Source organism: Pteropus medius, unplaced genomic scaffold (assembly GCF_902729225.1).
Source record: "Pteropus medius unplaced genomic scaffold, Ma_sr-lr_union100, whole genome shotgun sequence".
NCBI classification, from domain to species: Eukaryota; Metazoa; Chordata; class Mammalia; order Chiroptera; family Pteropodidae; genus Pteropus; species Pteropus medius.
Window position 1 is genome coordinate 3,165,842 of NW_024347862.1, and position 10,890 is coordinate 3,176,731.

The 10,890-nt window shown below is 38.4% G+C and overlaps 1 pseudogene; it reads right to left on the minus strand.

Annotated features, from left to right (window-relative positions):
- Positions 1-1,556: 1,556 nt before the first annotated feature.
- On the minus strand, positions 1,557-1,675 carry LOC120615691 (uncharacterized; annotated as a pseudogene).
- Positions 1,676-10,890: the final 9,215 nt, after the last annotated feature.

Below are 10,890 nucleotides of genomic sequence, written 5' to 3' on the forward strand. Positions count from 1 at the left end.
AGGAGGAAAGGAGGAAAGGAGGAAAGAAAGAAAGAAAATTATAGGCCAATATTCCTAATGAACATAGATGCAAAAATCCTCAACGAAATATTAGTAAACCAAATTCAGCAAAACATTGAAAAGATCATCCATCATAATCAAGATGGATTTATTTCTGGGATACAAGGTGGATTCAACACCTGCAAATCAATTCATGTGATACACCACAATAACAAATTGAAAGATAAAAATTATATATTATCAATAGATGCAGAAAAAACATTTGACAAAATCCAGCATGCAATAATAATTAAAAAAGAAAAACTCTCAGCAAAATGGAACTAGAGGGAACATATCTCAATATTAGGGGCATATGTGACGAATCCACAGTCAACATCACGCTCAATAGGGAAAAGCTAAAAGTGTTTTCCTGAAGATAAGAAACAAGACAAGGATGTTCATGTCCATTACTTTTATTCTACATAGTATTGGATGTCCTAGCCACAGCAATTAGACAAGAAAGAAAAATACAATGCATCCAAATTGGAAAGGAAGAAGTAAAACTGTCACTTTTAGATAACATAATGCTATATAGAGATAACCTTAAAGATTCTACCAAAAAACTGTTAGAACTGATTAATAAATATAGTAAAGTAGCAGGATACAAAATTAATATTTACAAACTTGTTGCATTTTTATACATCAATGATGAACTGTCAGAAAGAGAAATTAAGAAAATAATCCCAGTTAAAATTCCATCAAAATAATAAATACTGGAGGGAAAAAAATGGCGTAGATGATAGAGGCTCTGTTCACCCCTCTGACAACCAAATCAAAGTTGTGACAGAAACAAGGAGCAAGCAGGAAGGAAAAATCACCTGAGATCTAGATGAACAAGCTATACAACCAGGGAGAAACCCAAGAAATCAACCTGCAACAGAAGAAGGTAAGATAGGGCGAGGATGTTGGCCTGCCGGGTCTAGAGCAGCTGAGTGAGATCGAGGCTGCAGCAATGGCAGCAGCAGATGCCTCTTAAAGGGGCCATGTCTGCGAGCAGATTTTTGTGGTGACAGACCTGCTCACTCTGAGCACCAGTGTCAATTAGGTTACACACAGGGGGCACCAGGGACTTACAGGGACACATTGTCAGAATGAAGGTCCAGGTAAGACTTACTCTGTACAGAAGTGCCGGTGGTATCCATTGTTCCCTGCTGAGCCCTCCCAACTTCCACTGAGTGGACATAACACCGCTATAGCGGAGGCATCATCAAACTGGATTGCTCCTCCCAGAGGACTCTCTGAAACTCCACCTCCCCTAACTCGCGGCCCCACCCAAGCCACATTCAGTTATATCATCAGCAAGTCAGGTGCTCCTTGCTGAGCAATGCCTAGACTCATACTGGAGGCAGCTGGCCTTGGTTTCTGGTGTGGCCTTTTGAAGCAACTATAAGCACAGCATCTGTGGATTGCTTGTTGAATCTTTTTTTTTTTTTTTTTTTAAGGCGAGGCAACCCTTGGTTGACCTCACAGATTGCAAGGATCTTGTCAGCTTACAATCCCTTATTTTTTATTTTCTATGCCTACAGCATCTGATCTTCCTAGGTGGTATCCCATCCAAGAACTAACCAGGCCCAACCCTGCTTAGCTTCTGAGATCAGACAAGATCAGTCTTGTTGAGGGTGGCATGGCTGTAAACTCTTGCTGAATCTTAACAGGAGGCCCCAGAGGGGCACAGGCTGGGGCCAAACATGGCTTGCAGCTAAATCCCTCTCAGGACTGTGCCACTGGACACCTACTTCACAAATCCACACTAATAAGACCGGGAGACTTATGGGCTTTGCTTAGTACATAAAAACAGACATGGAAAGGCAGCCAAAATGAGAAGACAAAGAAGCAGAAACCATATAAGAGAAGAGAACACAGATCCAGATATAATGGAGTCAAGTAATGAAACAGATGCAGAATTCAAAACACTGGTTATAAAGATGCTCAATGAACTTTAGGGAAGTATAGATAAATTCAGTGAGAACTTTAACAAAGAGATAAAAAACATAAAAACGGAAATGGAAATTATAAAAAGGAACCAGTCTGAAATGAAGAACATATTATTTGAGATGAGAAGTATATTAAATTGAATAAACAAAGGAATAAACAAAGTGAATAAAGAAAAGGATCAAAAGCCCTATCTAGAGGACAGGAAAGCCAAGAACATTCAATTAGAATGCAAAGAAAAAATGTGCCAAGACTATAAAAATAATTTAAGGAGCATATAGGACACTATTAAGGGTTAAAATATCCATCTGATCGGCATACCTGATGGAAAACAAGATTTTGAACAGCTGTTTGAAGAAATAATGATGAAAAACTTCCCTAACCTGGTGAAGGAAATGGACATAAAACCTCAGGAAGCTCAGAGAGTCCCCCAAACCGAAAACCCAAACAGGCCCACACCAAGGCACATCATAATTAAAATGCCAAAGGTTAAATACAAAGAGAGAATCTTAAAAACAGCAAGAGAAAAGCAGTTACCTACAAGAGAGCACCCATAAGATTGACAGCTGATTTCTCCAAAGAAACTATGCATGACAGAAGAGCTTGGCACAAAATATTCAACGTGATGAAGACCTAGGATCTACAACCAAGAATACTTTATCTAGCAAAGCTATCATTTAGAGTTGAAGGACAGATAAAGAGCTTCTCAGACAAAAATAAGCTAAAGGAATTTGCCATGCCAATATTACGGGAAATGTTGGAGGCACTCCTTTAAGAAGAAAAAACATGTACCAAAAACAGGAATAAAGAATGGTAACAATTACATTCCTATCAATAAGTACCTCAAATGGAAAAGAATTTAGAGCTCCAACTAAAAGATAGAGTGGATGAATTAAATGGAAAACAAGATCCCTACATGTTGCCTATAAGGGACTCACTTCAGTTTAAAAGACACACACAGACTAAAAGGAAGGGGATGGATAAAGTTATTGCTTTGATGGACCTAGGAAGTATTAAAAATCAGAAAGATAAAACACTATGTGATTTCGCTTATATGCAGAATCTAAGGAATCAAAAGAACAAACTAATCAAAACAGACTCACAAATATAGTAGACAATTTGGTGAAGGACAGAGGAAGGGAGGGCTGGGGGCTGGGATAATGGGGTGAAGAGTTAAAAAAGTTCAATGTAATAGCTGATAAATGGTGATGGGGATGGGAGCACAGGATAGAGAATACAGTTAGCATTAATATGTTGGCTAGGGGGAGGATTATGGGAGAGAGGGAACAATTGGGGGGGATCATTTTGTGAACTATATGGATGCCTAACCAATGTACTATATACTTGAAAGTAATTAAAATAAATAAATTAAAAAAAAAACAATAAATACCTAGGAATCAATTTAACTAAGGAGGTAAAAGACCTGTTCTCAAAAACTTATGTTATTGAAGAAACAAATTGAAGAAGATATAACTAAATGGAAACATATATCATCCTCATAGATAAAAAGAATTAAAATCATTAAAATGTCCACACTACCCAAAGCAATCTAGATATTTTATATAATTCCTATCAAAATACCATTGGCATTTTTCAAAGAACTAAAACAAATAATCATAAATTGTATATGGAACCATGAAAGACCCCAAATAGCCACCTCAAACTTGAAAAAAAATAAAGTTGGAGGTATCACTCTACTTGATATCAAACTATACCACAAAGCTATAGTAATCAAAACAGCATGGTATTGGCATAAAAACAGATACATATATCAATGCAAAGACTAGAGAACTCAGAAATAAACCCACACCTATATGGTCACTTAATTTATGACAAAGGATTCAATGGGGTAATGATAATTTATTCAATAAATGATGTTGGGAAAACTGAACAGATACATGTAAAAAAATGAAATTGGACAACCTTCTAAGTGTCTATCAATAGACAATTGGATAAAGAAGAGGTGATATATACACACACACAATGGAATATTACTCAGCCATAAAAAATGAAACCTTAACATTTGCAATGACATGGATAGACCTAGAGGATAGGTCAGACAGAGAAAGAAAAATATCATATGAATTCACTTATGTGGAATCTAAAGAACAAAATAAATGAACAAACAAAATGGTAATAGTTATATTGGAGGGGGTTGGAGGGCTGGGTGAAAAAGGTGAATGGATTAAGAAGTACAATTGGTAGTTACAAAATAGTCAAAGGGATGTGAAGTAAGCATAAAGAATATAGTCAATAATATTGTAATGGCTATGTATACTGCCAGGTGGGTACTAGAGTAATTGAGGGGATCACTTAGTAAACTGTTCATAAATTATATAAATGTCTAAGCTGTAAGCTATACACCTGAAACTAACATAAAATAAAAAAGGAAAGAAATAAAGCTAACATTTTGACCTTTTTTTAACCAATATATATATATATTTTTTGACTAGAAAAAGAAAACAGTATAGCGGCACTTACCTACCACCAGTCCTCATACTAAAAAAAGCCTCTGTTCTAGTCACCCTGGGCCCTCGTGACTAATCCAGCTGGTGACTAACCCAGTGTCCACTGGGGCAGGATTCTTGTCATGATTGGCTGGGGTGGATCAACATTCTTCTATAAAGAGGGCCAACAGCAAAACCTCCCTTCTGCCAGCCCATTTGGCCAGCCAACATGCTGTAGGACTGTTCTGTGCAGGACTTCAGAGGAAAAGAGCTGAAGTGACATTTGTCACTTTGGTTAGGGCTGAAGCCATTAAGAGGGGTCAGGACAATGAAGAGAAGCTCAAAAAGTTATACCATTCTGGCCTGTAAGAAGGGAAAACTGAAATCTCCTCATTTCCAACCATTTCAGTCATTTTTGGGTTGACAGAAATAGCTCTGGAAAGATATTTTTCTGCTGGAAAAGGTTTTGTTGTACTCAAGGAACTGGGCTGGCCAGCAATGTGAGGAATGTGTGTATCCTCAACCAACTCCTGTCAGTCTGCCCTCTGACACCCTCTGTGTGAATCTGAATGCTGGGAATACATGTTCAGGATGGTGACTTTTCTCAAGTGAGGAGTTGCCAATCCTTTCCTTAAATAAATCTGAGATTTCTCTTGTTATTGTAGTCTCTGCAAGACCTGAGCACACTCAGCCTGAAATGCTCCTCTCATCTCTCACCTGGTGAGATCCACCTTTCATACCACCACTTTCCCACATCAGATTGCTCTGTCTATAATAAGACTTTCCTCTTCATCTCCTTTATTAAGTTACAACTCTGCTCAATTATCTACGATGACCTCACATCCTCAATATAAGCAAAATATGGTTTTATTAGTAATATTAATGACTATTGAGTGCTTACTATATGCTAGAGGTTTGCTTATAACTTCACATGTATTGATTTATTTCACATCCATGGCAAACATCTAAATTAGGTATCATTACCTTTTTTATGTTAAAAAATAAAAAAATAATAAAACATAATTGATTCTCGTTTTAGAGTACTGGAAACAGGATTTGAACCCAGGTAATTGATCTATTAGCCCATGCTCTTCACCACTAAATTCTATTTGGCATGGAAGCCTACCCAGTGGTTCTCCCAAATCACTCAAATTTTTCACCCATAGTTTCCTCTGTACCAAAAAGAGTCCCCATGCTATTCAGGCCAGCCTTTTTGTTGTCTTACAAAACAAATCATACTTGGATTTCCCCATCTTCTATCTGGCCTGCTCTGTCATCCTCTTATTTGATTCTTACCCATTTCTCAAAATCTAGCTCAAGTCCAGCCTGTCCCACAATGTTCTCTAGACTATCCAAGACCACCCTTATCTCCTTGAACCCTGTGGTACGTCATCACAGACCCTGTGTGCCTGACTCTATTATGTATGTCTATGCCCTGTCTTGTTTTGAGTGACTACGAGCCATTTCAGAGAAAGGAAACTGTCATAGTATTCTGTAGCCCTTGTAGAATCTTACCAATATGAGGGAAATACCAAAATTAGATTGACATAGGATGGGGCTCTGGAGAACATTCCAACCCCAAGTCTTATAAAAACTTTGTAAGAGAAAATGAGCAGGCTAGCCATACCTCCCATGCTTTAATACTACACATGGCTGAGTCAAACCACATGCAATTCTATTCCCTAGAGTCTTTGGTGCTCTGTTTGCATCTATAAAAAAAAATTTTTTTCTAATTCTGAAGAAAACCCAGGTGTGCTTACACATGCTGCCTTCGTTGATGTAGTAATGAGAACTCTGTAAATTGCAATAGGACATCATCCCCTCTTATTTGCTGGCTTTGGTTTCTGGATATGAGAAGCAGAAACTGGGAACCAACTTTTTGGCCCCAAGGAGTATCTTCTATTCTTCAGATACTCCAGATGCACACAGTGAGATGCTAACCAATTATAGCTACTAGAAGTGCATGTCTCAATTCTCTTGCCAACCTATCCATCCTAGAGTAGATCAATAATAGATGGCTACATGGTAGATGCTAGAACCAGATTCACCTTGAGAATACTGAGAGTCTATAATTTTGTACATTTCTACCCACCCTCTCTTGTTTTTGTTTGTTTGTTTGTTTGTTTGTTTGTTTTATAGGTGATCTCTGTAGAACTACCCTAGGCCACTGATTAAGAGTTGGGGGAGGAGGTTAAATGTATGTATAAGAAAATATATAAATTCTAAATATCTGTTTCTGTGATAAAAGGGGGACAATTATGAATTCATGACCTTGCAACTGTAATTCCTTCTAAAATGGTTTCCTCTCAGAGGGCTACGTAACTGTTCCCTCAATTTATGTCTCTCCTGAATGTAATGTTAAAGAGATATTTCCCTAACACTTCATATAAAATGGCACCCCCATAACTTTCTATTTCTATCCCCTTCACTCTATTTTTGTTATAGCACTGACACTACTGACACTATATATGTATTTATTTATCTATTTGTATGTCCTTTATACACTTGCAGAATATAATCCCCATGAGAGCAGAAATGATATCTATTTAAATTATTTTTTGATTTCCAGGACCTAGAACTCTGCCTGCCTGGCACATCATGGGTGCTCAGTAGTCAATAAAAATTGTTAAATAAACACATGAGTGAACTCTAATACATAAATAAAAAGGGGTTCCAAATATAATTCAAAGTTAATACTAAGACAATCTGGGACCTCAGACAACGACTTCATCTCTGTGGGTCTCAGCCTTCTCATCTGTAAAATGAGATACCTAGACAAGATAAGCAATTTATTGCTATCAGTTTCTAAATGTACTTGAATCCCCTTGATAAGAACAAGTGGTGCAGGAGGTCCTACCCTGCAACTGACTTTAATGTAACCTTGGGCTATGCTATTTTCCCTTTACCTATAGGGTGAAGGTTAAAGCACAACACTCTGTGGAGTGTTCCATAGAGTGGCTTGCCTGGATACCTCCTTGTACACAAACTCAGATTGTGTCCTTTTATTTTTGCAGATGGAAAATAATGAGTCATCCTTAAAACATTGTTGCAAAGTCATTTCTATGAATCAGAACCAGGACTTTATACCATCTAGCCTAAAGAAGTAATGCTCTTTATTGGGTCCCACAAAAGAGAACTCATAAGAAGTTATCTGAACTATGTTTAAGAAGAGTGAAAACATATTTCTAGGGAAAGCAGGAAAATAGCTTTGAGACTTCCACATGATATCTCTTGGCTAAGCATTAGCTCCCTAAGGCATCAGAACTAATCATGACGGTGTTGTCTTTCTCCTTTTAACCATCCCTAGAGGCCTTCCTTGTTTCAGAGACCCCCAGAGAGAAAAGGAAAACTAATGCACTAGAAATAGCTGTGCTTTTGACATGAAGCACACTAGCAAACAAGGATAAGATAGATCACATAGTCAGGTATCGCTATCACTCCATGTACACTTGAAACGCTGTACCCCACTCTCATGGTTATGCAACACAACAACTTGATAGAGTGCTGCTGTCGCGGTACTAGAAATTGAAAGTGATCTACTCCTACCTGTACATACAGCAGGGAAAATCACTTTCAACTCATTGAGAGGCTTCAACAGCAGAAAGATTGATCAAACCGATGAGAAGCAAATCTCCCTGTCGCCTACTGATGCCAGACACATAAACAAAGCTGGCTGCAAGTCATCTCGCAGGAGAAGCTGGTGTTGAGGCTTGGGAGGATGTAAGGTTTAGGGTGCTCTGAGGAGGGAAAGACAACAAATAGTAGTTGAGAGGCAGAGGGCAACTCGAGGCCTGGGTTCCCCTTTTTTTTTGCATTTGCAGAGACCTCAGGTTGAGCCTTCTGCAGTTGAGCCTGCCCTTGCTCAGAAACCTGTTGGCTTAGGAGAGTGTAATTTGGTGTTTAGAGGGAGCCAGAACCTAGAGCTCCAGTTGGAGAAGCTTGATGGGGGATTGAGTGACACCTTATGTCTCCTGTAGCTTTCACCAAGACTCATTATTCGGGGACTTAGGAGGAGGAAGTAATAGATTTCTGAAATTCAGCATTACAAAGGGATAAAAAATTCCAAGTCTTCTCCAATGGGAGTTGGAAAAAGTCCTAAGAGGGGGAGGAGCAGTATACTCACTGGTGTAGTCACCTGTCCCTAATGACTCTGAGGCTCAAGAGTCCTTTGTTGCTTCCTTACCTCCTGCAATGTCCTGGGTCATCCTCACTCTCCCTTTAACTATGGGGTCAGCACTCGTCATCTTGCCACTACCCATGTCACACCCAAGTGTCCTCATTAGATAAAAAAAAATTAATTTTATTAATTAAAGTAATGGAAATCAGTTACCCTTATCAGGCCATATGGCCTATTGAAACAGAGACAAGCCTTGTGCTGCAGTGTCCTTTTGGCAGAGACTACAGAGAGTGCCGCAGGGTTCGGTTCTCGGAGGGGAGTTTCCTGTCCTGGGAACAGAGGAATTTTTCTCCTTTAGAGCTGGAGCAGGTTCTAAACTGTTAACAAGCAGGATATTTACTTCAAAATGATGAGGAGTAGAATTAAAATTTGCTAACTTTTAAAGGTTCAATTAATTTCTTTTTAGCTATCTACATAGCATTGTAATGGATTTAACAAAAATCATGTATGCTTAAAATAAAACTCAATAACTTTACAAATGGAATAAAAAAAGGCTGATGCAGTATGGTTGGTAGGATTTTTCTCTTTTCTTCTCCTATACTACATCTCCTCAGAACAGCTTGAAAATTCATCACTTTTATAAATATCTCTGTACAATTTAAACACAGTCATTATTTCACTTAAAAAAAAAATGCTGTAAATGCAAAGGCTAAAGTCTTCTCGGCAAAGTCCCTGCAGTGTTCTCAGTTTATTCTGAACTAATTGCCAAAGCAGCGTGTGATGAAATCCCTAATAGCCTTCACGATAAAAGATTAAACTCTGTAAGGAAACATATTTGAAAGGTGAGCTGCAGACTCTGACATTCTACTCATTTGAGCAATGTATGATGAATGCCCTCTCTATTAGTCAGGATCCTTGGGGTAACTAGCATGCTCTCTCACAAACTCTCAGTTTAGTTACACTTACACAATGGCAGCCCCAGTTCATGGCTGGAGTAAGGAACAGGATCTAATAGTCCATGTTATATTTCACCCGCTGAGCCACTATTGAGAAAAATGAATCCGCTGACATCTCTCTCAGCTTAGCACCCAGAGCCAATTTCTCTGTATTTGAGAAGGGGTGAATTACTTGGTGGTATAGTCTTGGCTCACCACTCTTTCTTAAACTGATCGTGTTCACCTCCAGGCCACTTTGAACATTTTACTCTACTTCCTTTCCTGACACAATATGAGAAACCACAGTTAATTCTGATAGTCAAGACCTTCCTTGCCTCCCATCTCATAATATCACTACCCAGATTTTGCACTGCACTTTAGAAATGTGTTGCTCAAACTTAGAAAACTCACCTTCTTTCCTCAAATGTAGCATGTTAACCATCACCTTAGACTGAAACAACTCAAGAATCCTGACCTTTTTACTTCTCTCTTTTTGAAAACCCCCTCTGCCTCTGACTATATAGAAAGGTAGACCTCTGCCTATCAGAATTAATCATAAAATAGGAGGAGCTTTCTTTCCCTTAGCCTTAGTGAAAGTATGGAAGATCTAGCTAAAAAGAAAACCTTAAAATGATGCTATCCATTTATGACAGTCACATCAAAGTTTCTGGTAGCAAATCAGCACCAAGAGACTTTTGTTATGTGCTCTTTGATTGCCTTTCTGGATATTGTAAAACCTCGTGGAAGCTCTCAGACAGATGCTGATAAGTACATGGACTTTCCTAGCAATATTCCATACAGAGATTTTCTCAAATAGATCAATTCTTACAACCTTATGTTCTTCATTGCCATCACAATCTGTATAGTTTCCATTATGCTTCTTAAAATTAATCTGGAAATCATATTTATCTCAAATAATATAAACAAGCCAGCCCTATATCAATCAAAGAGCCCTGATGTAGCATTGTTATTCTTAGAAAAAGCACAATGTCTTGAAGAGCTGTTGTTACATCAAAGGCATATCTATTTTAAAGAATTTGGGAGTTCTTGATATATAAAATCTCAAGATAGGAAAAGAACTTATAGGAAAGTATTTCCTAGTGTTCAAAGAGTATAAATAAAAATTACCTCAAAAGTGGGCAATCAGCAGTTCCAGTCAAGATGGCAGGGTAGGCAAATGTTGTAAATGCCACCTCTCATGACTGCATTAAAACTGCAACTAAATTATGAAACAGTCAACCTAGAGAAGACTAGCTGAACAGAACTCCTATAACTGGGGATATAAAGAGGAGATGACATCGAGACTGGTAGGGATGGAGATGTGAAATGAGCTGGTCTCACATCCATTTGTGGTGGTAGAGCATCAGGAGGGACATCTCAGCTATGGGGCCTCCTCCCTAGAGGAGAGAGGGGCTCTAGC